The sequence below is a fragment of the Octopus bimaculoides genome, chromosome 5 (assembly GCF_046866305.1).
Source record: "Octopus bimaculoides isolate indiv1 chromosome 5, ASM4686630v1, whole genome shotgun sequence".
Classification (NCBI taxonomy): domain Eukaryota; kingdom Metazoa; phylum Mollusca; class Cephalopoda; order Octopoda; family Octopodidae; genus Octopus; species Octopus bimaculoides.
In genome coordinates this window covers 125,108,708-125,122,147 of record NC_142932.1, presented here as the reverse complement: position 1 = coordinate 125,122,147, position 13,440 = coordinate 125,108,708, and the positions used below count along the sequence as shown (strand labels likewise).

The 13,440-nt window shown below is 34.8% G+C and overlaps 1 protein-coding gene across 5 annotated transcripts in view; it reads right to left on the bottom strand.

Moving 5' to 3' along the window:
- The window catches only part of LOC106876232 (core alpha-(1,3)-fucosyltransferase), a 706,231-nt gene that overhangs the window by 165,288 nt on the left and 527,503 nt on the right, over positions 1-13,440 (bottom strand). For all 5 annotated transcript variants that reach the window (XM_089353038.1, XM_089353039.1, XM_089353041.1 and 2 more), the window contains one exon: positions 12,815-12,888. The gene's annotated coding sequence lies outside the window, so the exon portion shown is untranslated. The remainder of the gene's footprint in view (positions 1-12,814; positions 12,889-13,440) is intronic.

Here is a 13,440-nt window from a genome sequence, read left to right as displayed (position 1 = left end):
GTGTTTGTTGGTGAAACATTTATAAAGAATGGTGAATGTGGAAGGTGTTCCTGTTATACACTGAATAGCCAGGAACGGCAAGAAAATGGAGATGGATAGCAGAGAGCGTGTGTGTGTGAGAGAGAGGAGAGAGAGACGGAGACAGATAGAGCGATGGAGAAAGAGAGTGTGTGGGACAGATAGAGCTATGGAGAAAGAGAGAGAGAGACAAAAAAGAATTAGGAAGGGTTAGAGGTAAAATTTGATAATGAGAAATGAATAAAGGAGAGATGGTAAAAAAGCGATAATGAAAAATGTAAGAGAAGCAGAGAAAAGAGAGAGAGAAGGAGAGAGAGAAGGAGAGAGAGAAGGAGCGAGAAGGAGAGAGAGATAAACAGTGAGTTAAAGGATGTGAAGTAGTAAAAGACTTGAGTAGAGAATGAGAAATAAAATAGAAGAAAGTAAATGAAAGAGAAATAAAAGAGAGATGTTAGGAAAATGGTCAATAAGAAAGAATTGATGAATGAGTGATGCAGAGGGATTGTAAGGAAGAGAATAAAGAGAGGAGGAGGAGGAGAAGAGAGAGAGAGAGGGGGAGGAGGGAAAAACAAAGGGAAAGAAAACAAAGAGAAATGAAAGAGAGGAGGTAAAACTAGGGTGGAAGGAGAGATTGTGGTTAAAGTGGGGAAAGAATGAGTGAGAGAGAAAGAGAGAGAGAGAGAGAGAATGAGAGAATAGAAAAGGGAGAGAAAGAGAGAGAAAATAAGGGAGAAGACATAAGAGAAAGAGAGTGAAAGGAGGATGATGGTGGTGGGGTAGAAGGGTTTTAAAGTGATCTTGATTTGTTTAACAAACACGTCAGACTGTTGAATTTTATTCGAAATAAGAGGCAAATCATTTGAATTCCACTTGAACAGATATTGGGGAATTAATTTAATATTATCAAAACACACACACACACACACACACACACACACACACACACGCATACACTCAAAGACACACCAGTAAAATGTACATCACCACGTTATTCCATTTGACGTCAAACACGAAGCACGCAATTAAAAGTGATCAAGAATTAAACAAACGAAGAAAAGAATAAGAAAATAAAATAAAAACAGAATTAAAAACAACATACAAAATTAGAAAATCATTGTAATTAGCAGCTTAGAAGTCTACTTTACAAATCGATACATATTTGAAGTTGAATTTAGCTCGAGTCAAGTCGTAGATTGTTTTCCATATATTCAATTCTAATTCAGTTAACGATGGTCTTATATATTTTTGTTTGTTTAAAAATCAATTATACTTGTGAAAACTGTTTATATATTTATACATTAATACATTTAAAACACACACGGGCATATATACATACATACATACATAATTGATACATAAATATATACATACACATATATATATATATATGTTCATATATATATATATATATATATATATATATATATATATATATATATATATATATATGTTCATATATATATATATATATATATATATATATATATATATAAGTACATATATATATATATATATATATATATATATATATATATATATATATATATATATATATATATATATATATATATATATACACACACACACACAGACACACGTCAACATTGTTTTGTTTAATAGACAGCCTTTGATTTTGATTTAGCAAAGTTTGAAATTATTATTCCATTAATTTGAAATGCTACAGAGATTGCAGAGATGGATAGTATGATCTGTGTTCCAGCGTGTATCACTTTCTTTGGAGCACATCAACCTGTGATCGATGAGAAAATACAAATGAAAAAAAGAAAAAAAAGAAAGAAAAAGGTAAACCGATATTCTATATGGTAGCTTGTACACCATTCACATCGACAGAAAGCTTTCTAACAATATAATTCTCATCGATTCCCATGGTTGGTGCTGTATTCTTAATAAGACCATATAATGTTCAAAGGATTCGAAGACTGAATTTTAATTCCTTACTTTGAAGAAAGGATTCACGAATAATACTACAGAGTTATATGGGGGCTGCTTTATTTGATTTCGTGAGACAAAAGAGATTTTAAAGTTATTTAAATTAAATCTGTAATGAAGAGTAAAACATTGGCGTTAATGGCAATTCTTGTGAAGAAAGTCAAGGGAGACAACTTTGATATCCAAATTGATAAGAAGTAAATGTGAACATGTAAAGGAGAGTGAATCTCTATTATACAGCTGATGAGTTGAAGTTCAGTGTACGATCAGACATGATTCGACATTGGCTGTAGTAACTTTACAAGGTATATAGACAGCGTTACCCGGGGATGGCTGTGTGGCATGGTACCTTGCATGGTACCTTGGGCAAGCATCTTCTACTATAGCCTCAGGCTGCCGACCAAAGCCTTGTGAGTGGATTTGGTAGACTGAAGCTGAAAGAAATCCTTTAATCTTGAATTTTCCCCTGTCTCCTGTTTCTGAAGAAGAGCTTTGCTCGAAACGTAAAACACTCTTTCTTCCATACCCTGAGCGTCTGCTAATATTTTACATGTACCACGTCCTCACGTTGTTGTTTTTTCTTGTGTTTTGTCTTCGTTTTTTTTTGTGGGAGGATTAACTATATATATATATATATATATATATATATATATATATATATATATATATATATATATATATATATACATATATTTATTTATTTAATTATTCTAGTAGCTATATTTTGTTTTTATTGGTAGGTTAATTTTTTAGTAAGTTTAAGGTTTTATATTACAATGACACGACGATTTTGATAAGACTAAATCAATAGTAGTATTTTAGTTTATTTCATAATATTATTTAATTTACGACTATTAATATTTTTATTTATTTATTATATATTAGAATTTAATATTTATTAATATGTTTTATAAGATAACTATAGTTTTTTGTTCTTTTTATGTTGTTAGTTATATAAATTTTAAATTTTTCATTCATTTATTTAAGTATTATTATTTCATTCATGCATTCGTATTCTATTCTCTATTTTAACGTTCTTTTTTAACGTAGTATTTTCGCGCGAACTCTTGCTTAAAACGCTATAGCTATTAGATAACGTCTTAGTTTTTCAGTTTGAATTACGGAAAAATTTGGATAAGTACTGTTTTCACTTTGCTAAAGACTTTCTACTATTTGAAAATAATATGTATTCTTGTTTTTATACTATTCATTTGGTTCTTTATAGATTATTTTAATAGATAACTTATTTAACACTATATTATTTAGAAGTTATAGTTTCATTTCAACATAATATTAAAACTTCGATTGGAATAGTGTTGATATATTTTCGATTATTTTTGATTAATATTATTTGATGGATTATTAATCTTTATAGTATATAATATCGTTAAAGTTTTTTTTTTTTTTAAATCAAAACTTTGTATATATATATAAAGTTTAACCTTTTATTCTTAATAATTTTTTCTTTCCTAATTTTTTCATTCATAATTTTTTCCATTCATAATTTTTTCATTCATATTTTTTTATTATTACGTTTGTAGAAATAAATAATCTTGTATTTTTCTATTATTCAATTGATCTTTAATCATAATTAAATAAACGTCTTTAGCTTTAAATAGTATAGCTTTAACTATTACACCGGTTAAATATGTACTAATTTTATCTTCATTATTATTTTAAACTTAAACTTCGTTCAACTTGTATTTAAAACAATGATAATTTAAAACAATGATAATTTAGGTAAGATGTTTTTTGTATATAATATACATGTTATTATTATGGATGAAGGGATGATTATTGAATGGTTATTATTTTGATATTATGATATTTTTTAAATAATTTTTCTATCTTTATATAATAAGTATTTCATATTAATTCATTTGGTACTTATTGTTGGTTGAGATATATATCTAATTATTGTTCTACTTACGATCTGACGAGTAGCTATATTTTTGAATAGAACTTATTTTCGATAATTTCAATTGATTTTAATCGATTTAAATTTCTTTTCTATTTGAAAATTGGTTATGAAACACGTGTAATCTTTTTATTATATTTATCTTATGATATTTACTTTACTTTATATTATACTCATTTATTGTGCTTTTAATTATTAATTTTTCTATATGTGATAGTGGATTTTCATCGATGAGTTCTTGAAAATTGGTTATTTTCCCTAAAACTATATATATATATATATATATATATATATATATATATATATATCCTCATCATAATCGTTTAATGTCCATTTTCCATGCTAGCATGGGTTGGACAGTTCGACTGGGGTCTGGGAAACCAGGAGGCTGCACCAGGCTCCAGTCTGATCTGGCTGATCTCCAGTCGGATCAGCTGGATGCCCTTCCTAACGCCAACCACTCCGTGAGTGTAGTGAGTGCTTTTTACGTGCCACTGGCACAGGGGTCAGAGGAGGCTGCCAACGGCCACGATCGGTTGGTGCCTTTTACGTGCCACCGGCAAGGAAGCAAGTCAAGGCGGCGCTGGCATCGGCCACGTTCGGATCGTGCACGGGTATCACAACTACAATTTTCATTTGATTTTTTGATTATTGACTGCTTGTTGCTTGAGTTAGTAGCTGTAGCAGCAACTCTCTAACTGTTAGTGTAAGAGTTAGTGTAAGCAACAGACTTGCCCTCCTGAAGATAGGCCTTTGCGCCCGAAATATGAAGCTTTGAAAAAAAATTGTCTGCATTGTTAGAAACTTTCATTGTTTCTCTTTACACACACACACGCACACACACACACTTGTGACAATTGTTTGGTGTGTTTATATCCTCGTAAGGTAGCGGTTGCCTCCACCCCCTAAAAAAAGATACAGCGATCGATGAAATAAGTACCAGGTTTTAAAGAGCAATGCCTGGAGTCGATTCAATTGGCTAATAATTCTTCAATGCGGAACCCCAGTATGGCCGCAGTCTAATGACTGAAACAAGTAAAATATTAAAAGATAAAAGGTATGTCCTTCGATTTCTAATGAAATGGGCGCATATATAATGGAAAACATATTTCATCAGGAGATCACCAGACACGGTGACATGCTCCAAGACTCGAAACAAATCTAAAGCTGTCCATCACCACAAGTCCACTCCTTGTTGAGTTAGGTTCGCTTGCATGCCTCGATGATCCCGAGAGCTATGTCAGTAGACAACATAACCCTGGTGGCGCCTATCAACTCCCTTCTAGACTCTGGGCCAAAAGACATGTTTCCACAAAGTAGGGCCTTCCTCTTCCAGCTCTTGTTTCTTTTAAAAAGTCGACGATATTTCATTAACTTTCATTTTTCCTGGACAGTGGTGTTGGCCCTATGCAAACCTATTTTTTATCCACCGAAGATACGTGGCCCATGTTAGTCTGGCCTTACAATAACATATTATTATTAATAATATTATTATTATTATTATTATTATTATTATATATATATATATATATATATATATATATATATATATATGTATGTATGTATGCATATGCATTTATAAATATTCATACATACATACATACATACATACATACATACATACATACATACGTACGTACGCACGTACGTACATACATACATACACACACATATATATTTATATATATATATTTATATACATACATATATATATATATATATATATATATTTAGAGAATTAACATATATATATATATATTTAGAGAATTAACATATATATATATATATATCCATATACATTCATAAATACACACAAACACACACACACATACACGCATACACACATACACACAAACACATAGGAGTGGCTGTGTGGTAAGTAACTTGCTTACCAACCACATGGTTCCGAGTTCATTCCCACTGCGTGGCAACTTGGGCAAATGTTTTCTATTATAGCCTCGGACCGACCAAATCCTTGTAAGTGGATTTGTAAGACAGAAACTGAAAGAAGCCCGTCATATATATATGTATATATATTTGTATGTTTGTGCATATGTTTGTGTGTCTGTGTTTGTCCACCCACCATCGCCTGATGCTGGTGTGCTTAAACCCACGTAGTTTAGCGGATCAGCAAAGTAGTCCTATAGAATAAGTACTAGGCTTACAAAGAATAAGTCCTAGGGTCGATTTGCTCGACTAAAGGCAGTGCTCCAGCATGGCTGCAGTGAAATGACTGAAACAAGTAAAAGATTATACATATATATCCTACAAATCACTGATTGATAAATATTCTTTGAACAGCTCATGCAAAAACAGTTGTTTAATTAGAATAGTTAATTATAATAGATTTCTAAATCATTTGTTGCATTCAGCGCAGCCCTACTTTTCTACGATATTTTATTTCACATAACTTGCGACACATTATACAATCGCTGAAAAATCAAAAATTTATTTTATGTGGACATAAATAATTTAAAAATGTAACATAAATGCATAAACATATAGCATGAAATCAATGCAAATAATATAATTATGAAAAACGAATTCCTCTCTAAACATTTTCGTGTTTACTTCTAGAAAGAAAATAAAGAAGAAAAATGGCTACTTTATGTGAATTTAACTTTTCCTCCATTTTGAATTTATTTGCTTGTTTTCTTGCTTCTCACTTCATGTATAACTTTCTAATGTTTGAATTCAATCAGGCAATGTCATTAACAAAAGGATTGGAACTTAGCTCTTTATCCTTAACGTTGCTGCTTCTTAGCTAATAAAGCTAGATTATGGAGATGTTTTTATAGTTCTGGTGACGCAGTAAAGAAAAATGCTTCATTTTCAGGCGTTTGACAAAAGTATGTTTATCTAACGATGTCAACGGTAACACCTCGCCTATCATTTATTCCTAGCATTCAGCGTCAGAGGAGTTTTTCAAAGAATGAACAAACGTGATTAAATCTATTTCTCTTGCAGTCTATTGTTGCTTTGTTGTTGCTGCTGCTGTTGTGGTTGTTATAGTTACTATTATTATTATTCAGTGAGAGAGCAGTGCATGTTCTCAAAGTGACACTGAGGTAAAATATATGAAATCCAGTATAGCCATCATGACTACCCGTCTGATAAGTGTACACCAGGCACATGCATCACAGCCATATGTGCGCGACATGGTGATCTCATATCAAGATGAACAGTGCATGATCTTGCGTCGATTATTAGGCACTCTTGTTTGTCCCTTGTAAAGGTTACTATATCTGGCCTTCAGTGTTTTAATACGTTGTCTGTCTGGAAATCAAAGTCCCAGAGGATTGTTGCCTTCCCCTTTCTATTACCTTTTCCGCTGTATGTTGGTACCTAACACGGCATAGTAGCCTGTGGAGGTTCTGGGCTACTTTGTCATGTCTACGCTTGTACTCTTTCTGCGCAAGACTTTCACAAGCACTAACAATGTGAGTCACACTTTCGACCCTCTTCCCACACATTCTGCAGAGGTTCGTTGCACTTGTGTGGTATATATTCTTTATCACTGAATTGGTAATCAATACCTGGCCCTGGGCCACGATGATTAGGCTTTCAGTATTCTTTTGTAGGTTACCCTTGTTACGCTACCTCCATGATACTTCCTGGTCTTTTAATTTGTTGGTTTCACAGTGGAACTGACCATGTAATTCCAAACGGAGTAGGGTTTCTTCTCTCTCGTTGGCCGTTCTTGATCAGAATTCATGAGCATTCTCAAGTCCATTTTTTGTTAACTCCTGTACTAGCAGTATACTGTAGCAGGTCTTCTTTGCTGTTTACCAAATATTCTGCCATGTTTCTTCTTTCACTGTTGATGCACTCCCGTAAGCTAATTAGCCCACGTCCACCCTTACCACTCTTCATGTAGAACCTGTGTACATTTGCTTTAAGGTGGAGGGTACCATGCGTTGTCCTTGTCTTTCGGGTAGTGTGATCGAGTTTGTCAATCTCTGCTTGTGACCATCTCAGAATGGGCGCACTATAGCGGACTACAGCAACAATCCATATGTTGATAGCATCTACAAGGTTCTTCGAGTTGTGCTTCGATTTCAAAAGAAGTTTGAGGCGCTTGAAGTATGCAGTGATGACCTTGTCTTTCATTTCTTTGTGCAAGATATTATGCAGCTGCAGGATCCCACCATCATCCGGGTCTTCCATTCGCTCCCCGTTTGGCAATTCTATGCCCTTACAATTTACTCTCACTCCACCGCTTTAAAGTAAGCACAGCACACTTCGAGATACCGAATTCCTTCCCTATATCCTTGCTGCACATTTGCACAATATCAACCAACCTCTCCATCTCAGACTTTTTGCGAACAGTTTTAAATAATCCATGAAGAGAAGGTGGTTGAGACAAGGTCCGTTCTTTCTCAGCACATGGTGCACGTTCGTTTCATAGTGTCAGCTGTTCACTATCAGTGAACTAAGGTAACACCTCTTATTTTTCGAGCACCTTCCGGAGTATTCAAGTGGTTCCAAACAGTACTGTTTTCTGCAAGTGCTCCACCCTTATTGCAGTCCCTATTTGTTCCACGTACTTCTCGAGATTTTTGCTCACTGTTCTCAGGGCTCCGACAATTATTGGTACTACTACCACCTTTTCCATTGACCACAACTGCTTAACTTCCCAAGCTAACCTGTCATATCTCTCGACTATTATTATTATTATTATTATTATTATTATTATTATTATTATTATTATTATAAATTAATTCCATTAACAGAAGTTGGTGAACATTTGAGAAGCCTTTTTCCGGATTTAGGATTTCAATTGTAGTCCCCCCCGCTGTTAAAACTAGCGAATCGCAGTCTCTTATTGATTTTTCTGTGATTCAAGCAGTTCTAGAATTAAAGTCTTCCATTGTGACTTATAATGACTAAAACTTATTCGCTTAGAATGGATACAGATAAAATAGCAAAACAAAATGCAGAGGAATGTGTGTGTGTGTGTGTGTGTCTGTTCCATTTAGAGATATTAGATTTCTATGGTTTCAGGTAAATTTATTTAGGCACAAGAATACACACATTCAGTGAACCATACACCAATATATAACACGGGATAGCTTAGGCACACACTATACACTCACACACTATATACACACACTATACACACATATGCATACATATAACATAATGTAATATTTACAGCTAATACTACATATACGTACATATATATATATGTTTATATATATGTATATATGTATATGCATATATATGTACATATATATACATATATATATACATATATATAATACACATATATAATACATATATATATATGTTTGTGTGTGAGTGTATTCTCACAGGCACTGATGCACACGCATGCAAAACAGGAAATCGCACACTCACTTGCAAGATATGCCTTGACAAAGACGGTGAGTAAAAGATGGAAGGAAAGTGCTTAAGCTCAATACCCAAGAGCGCCCTAATGTCAATAAATTTCTTTTATAAGATCCAATTTCACTCGTGTTCTTTCCTTCCTTCTTTCTTTCTTTCTTTCTTTCTTTCTTTCTTTCTTTCTTTCTTTCTTTCTTTCTTTCTTTCTTTCTTTCTTTTTATCCCTCTCTCTGTCTCTCGTTTTCGCATTTTACTTCTCATAAAGTCAAACATACATACACACAGATAATATACATATGTATGCATAGGTATCGATACATGGATGTATGTATGTATATATACATGTACATCTATGTGCGTGTATAAACGTATACATGCACGTATATATATACGTATATATACACACCTATATATATATATGGACACCAGCACATATCGTAAATCTGGCTCTTTAATAACGAGATATTCTACCTTAACATCAAAATACACGTAGGAATGTGTAACAGATTTATGTATAATTTGTATTTGCGATGCTCTCAAGCTTTATGATGAGCCAGTGATGGTGCATATACGCAGCGAATCGACACACTAGAAATAACAGCTAATTGTCCCTTGTAGCATGGCTACATGTTTCATAATAAGGCATTCGTTAATGTGATCCTTTATCAGGTCACTTGTGTGGTCCCTGAAGAGTGATACTGGTAACATGGAATCCAGTAGAATCTGTTGCATGGTCGGGTCGTCGTCGGCTAAACCGTCACCCCCACTAAACTTGCCTGGTTATGAGGGTTGCTAGAAACCCAGTAGGACTAAAAACGAAAAAGATAGATGAACCTAGAGTAGATTCAATTACTTTCTAGTAATAACAGGACCCCTTAGACATCCCGGGTTGGTGTCCAACATATTGGAAGACCCCTTAGCTTTTGTTAGCGCATGTCTATAGAACCTGCTTCAACTCTAGGGTACTTTCGCTCGGTAATCGGCGGAGACGTGGGCTGCAAATTCTTTGCGACAGTCGACAATTGATGGCAAGATGATCTGCTACGTATCACACTTTGCCTTTCATCCTTTCGGGGTCGGTTAAATAAGTATCAGTTACGCACTGGGGTCGATATAATTGACTTAATCCGTTTGTCTGTCCTTATTTGTCCCCTCTGTGTGTAGCCCCTTGTGGGTAGTAAATAAATAACGTATCACGCTATTCCAAACGTGTGTGTATATGTGACCTAGTACTACATGTGATCTTGTATCTCCACTGAAAATCCGAGCACGAACTCTACACCTCAACAGCGAATGACGAGTACGGCTATGGTGCCCGCATTATCTCCAACTGTGGCTGACCGTCAGATGTGGTCAGCGTTCGCAAGGGGACAGAGTAAACTCACGAATCGGAGTCGTTTCAACCCACCTCGGATGTAGCCGCCACAAGTACAAATACAAGTAAGAAATGCTAGTCGGTCTCATATTGAAGATCTTTGATAGGTTTCGTCTATCAGGGGCGAGACGAGGCTGCAGGGCAAGGGCGGCGATTTTTGTATAGTTTAATTTGGGAAATAAGACTATAGAATCAGAAGTGAAATGGTAAAGCAGGTACTCGACATCGGGTACTATTTCATTTCACAGCAACACCAACAACAACAACAACAACTTGAGCTGTTAGATTTTGTAAGTAAACCTACTCGTATGACAAAATAGCTTCAAAAATGCTAGAACACATTAAATAATGCGCCCTTGATATTCTCTCTCGGCAAACCGGAAACGCCCCTTGATCAGGATTTTGCATAATCAGGGTTTAACTGGGGTAAGCAACAAGAACCGCAAAATAAGGATAACGAAGGTTTATACTACTACTACTACTACTACTACTACTACTACTACTACTACTACTACTACTACCACCACCACCACCACCATCACCACCACCACCACCTCTGGCACCACCACACTACCACTACTACTACTACTACTACTACTACTACTACTACTACTACTACTACTACTACTACTACTATTACTAGGCTAATATTTAGCACAAGGACATACAAATTTTAAAGAAAACAATTAATTGAATCAGCCAAGGTGCCTACTTGATCTTCGACTTATCAATCAACTTCTGATAAAAAAGAAGAAGAAAAAGCAGCCTTTATCTCAGCGGTATTTGAATTTCGAATCTGGAAGGATGGTAGTTCATGTTGCGAGATATTTATCACGCTACTCGAAGTCTGATTAAAAGGTATCGGGCCTGTTGCTATGGGAACAGAGCTAAATTAGGCAGAGTGAAGCCGCTTGGCACACAATGACCTTGAACTCTGTTGCCCATGCGCACTAAGTCATAACGCCCTCGCTCGATTCCGATGTTTTTAGTTGTGTTTGGTAGTAACGTGCGGAGAGTGTGGTCATCTCACCACACCACAGGCGTTCCATCAGTGACCACGGAAATGAAAGGGATAAGTTACTCTCGGGTGGATTTGAACTCGACGCATCTGGCTAGAAAATACTGCAGGTTTTATATAATGTACATTATAAATGAGAAATGGGGCAATAAAATCTGACTGTCTGAAAAACGGGAGAGAGCTGTACTTAACACGCAGACTTCAAGCAACACACACACACACACACACACACGCACACAGGTTTGTGCAAGTGCTCCAAACTCTCGGCTCTTGCCCATTAAATAAATACGTACGCCCCTGAGGCATCCGTCCTTCATTTCGCCTCAACCTTTTCTGCTCTCTTTAATACAAAAGAGGAAAAGTAACTCCATAATATTCAGACGATTCCTGAACAGATTTTCCAACAAATTTCGGATAAAACATCCACATCCGGATGTAGCTCTGCAAACAATATCTCTTTACTCGAATGGGTTATGGTGCCCAAAATATTACAATAACCGGAAACATGATCAAATGTCTTCTTTAAGTGGCGTTATTAAGTTGCTGATAGCCTGGGCCATTACTGGCCGATGCGTAGCTATATGAATATAATATTTCAAGCGCAGTGTAAGTTGGCGTGATGGCAGAAGCGTTACTGTGCCGGAAAAAATGCTTTGCAGCATTTCGTCCGTCTTTATGTTCTGAATTCAAATTCTTCCGGGGTCGACTTTGCATTTCATCCTTTCTGAGTCGATAAAATAAGTACCAGTTGTGTAGTGGGGTCGGTGTAAAAGACTTACCATTCCTCCGAAACCTTGTGCCAAAAGTTGAAATCAATATTTCAAGCACGGTATTTAGAAATATACAAAATCATCATGCAAAATAATCCTTTCTACTAAAGGCACAATTTGTGGGGAGGGGCCAGTCGATTAGATTGACCCCAGTGCTTCACTGATACTTAATTTATTGACCCCGAAAGGATGAAAGTCAAAGTCGACCGCAGCGGAATTTGAACTCAAAACGTAAAGACAGACGAAATACTGCTAAACTATTCGCCAGGCGTGCTAACGTTTCTGCCAGCTCACTACGTTCATCGCCAGGCGAAATATTGCTAAACCATACCTACTCGCAAAAAAAAGAAGAAACTAATATATATTGTTGTGGATCCACATTTACTATGAATTTTTGCCTTACAGATTCATTTACTTACCATGCATTTAACACAACAGATTTTCCTTTTCGTATTTCTTTGTCTGTAACATCCAGATTCATGGGACAAAATATCTATAAAATATAAAGAAGGAAATAGTTGTCAGAACTTACGCAAACAACGAAATGAACAGCTACTACGGAATCAAACACACATGCATCGCATTTACGCAAAAACAAATATGCACACATTTGTACATACACACATATTAATGACGTCATAAGAAAACATAAATTTTCGGGAGAGCGTTAAATAATTTTTGTTTGTATATATATATATATATATACATACATATATATATCTATATCTATATCTATATCTATATATATATATATATATATATATATATATATATATATACATATATATATATATATATATAAATATATATATATATATATATATATATATATATATATATATATATATATATATTTGCATTGCAAGATTTTTGATGTGAAATCGTGTGTTGAAACAGATGTTGTTGTACTTGGGGATGGTCATATTGCCAGTTTAGCCAATAAAAACACACGCACTGTATATTTGGTGTTAATTTGCTTCAGCTTTATATTACATTAATCTTAATCTTATTTCGGCCAGAGTTCTTTCGTCACACTTCTGTGACC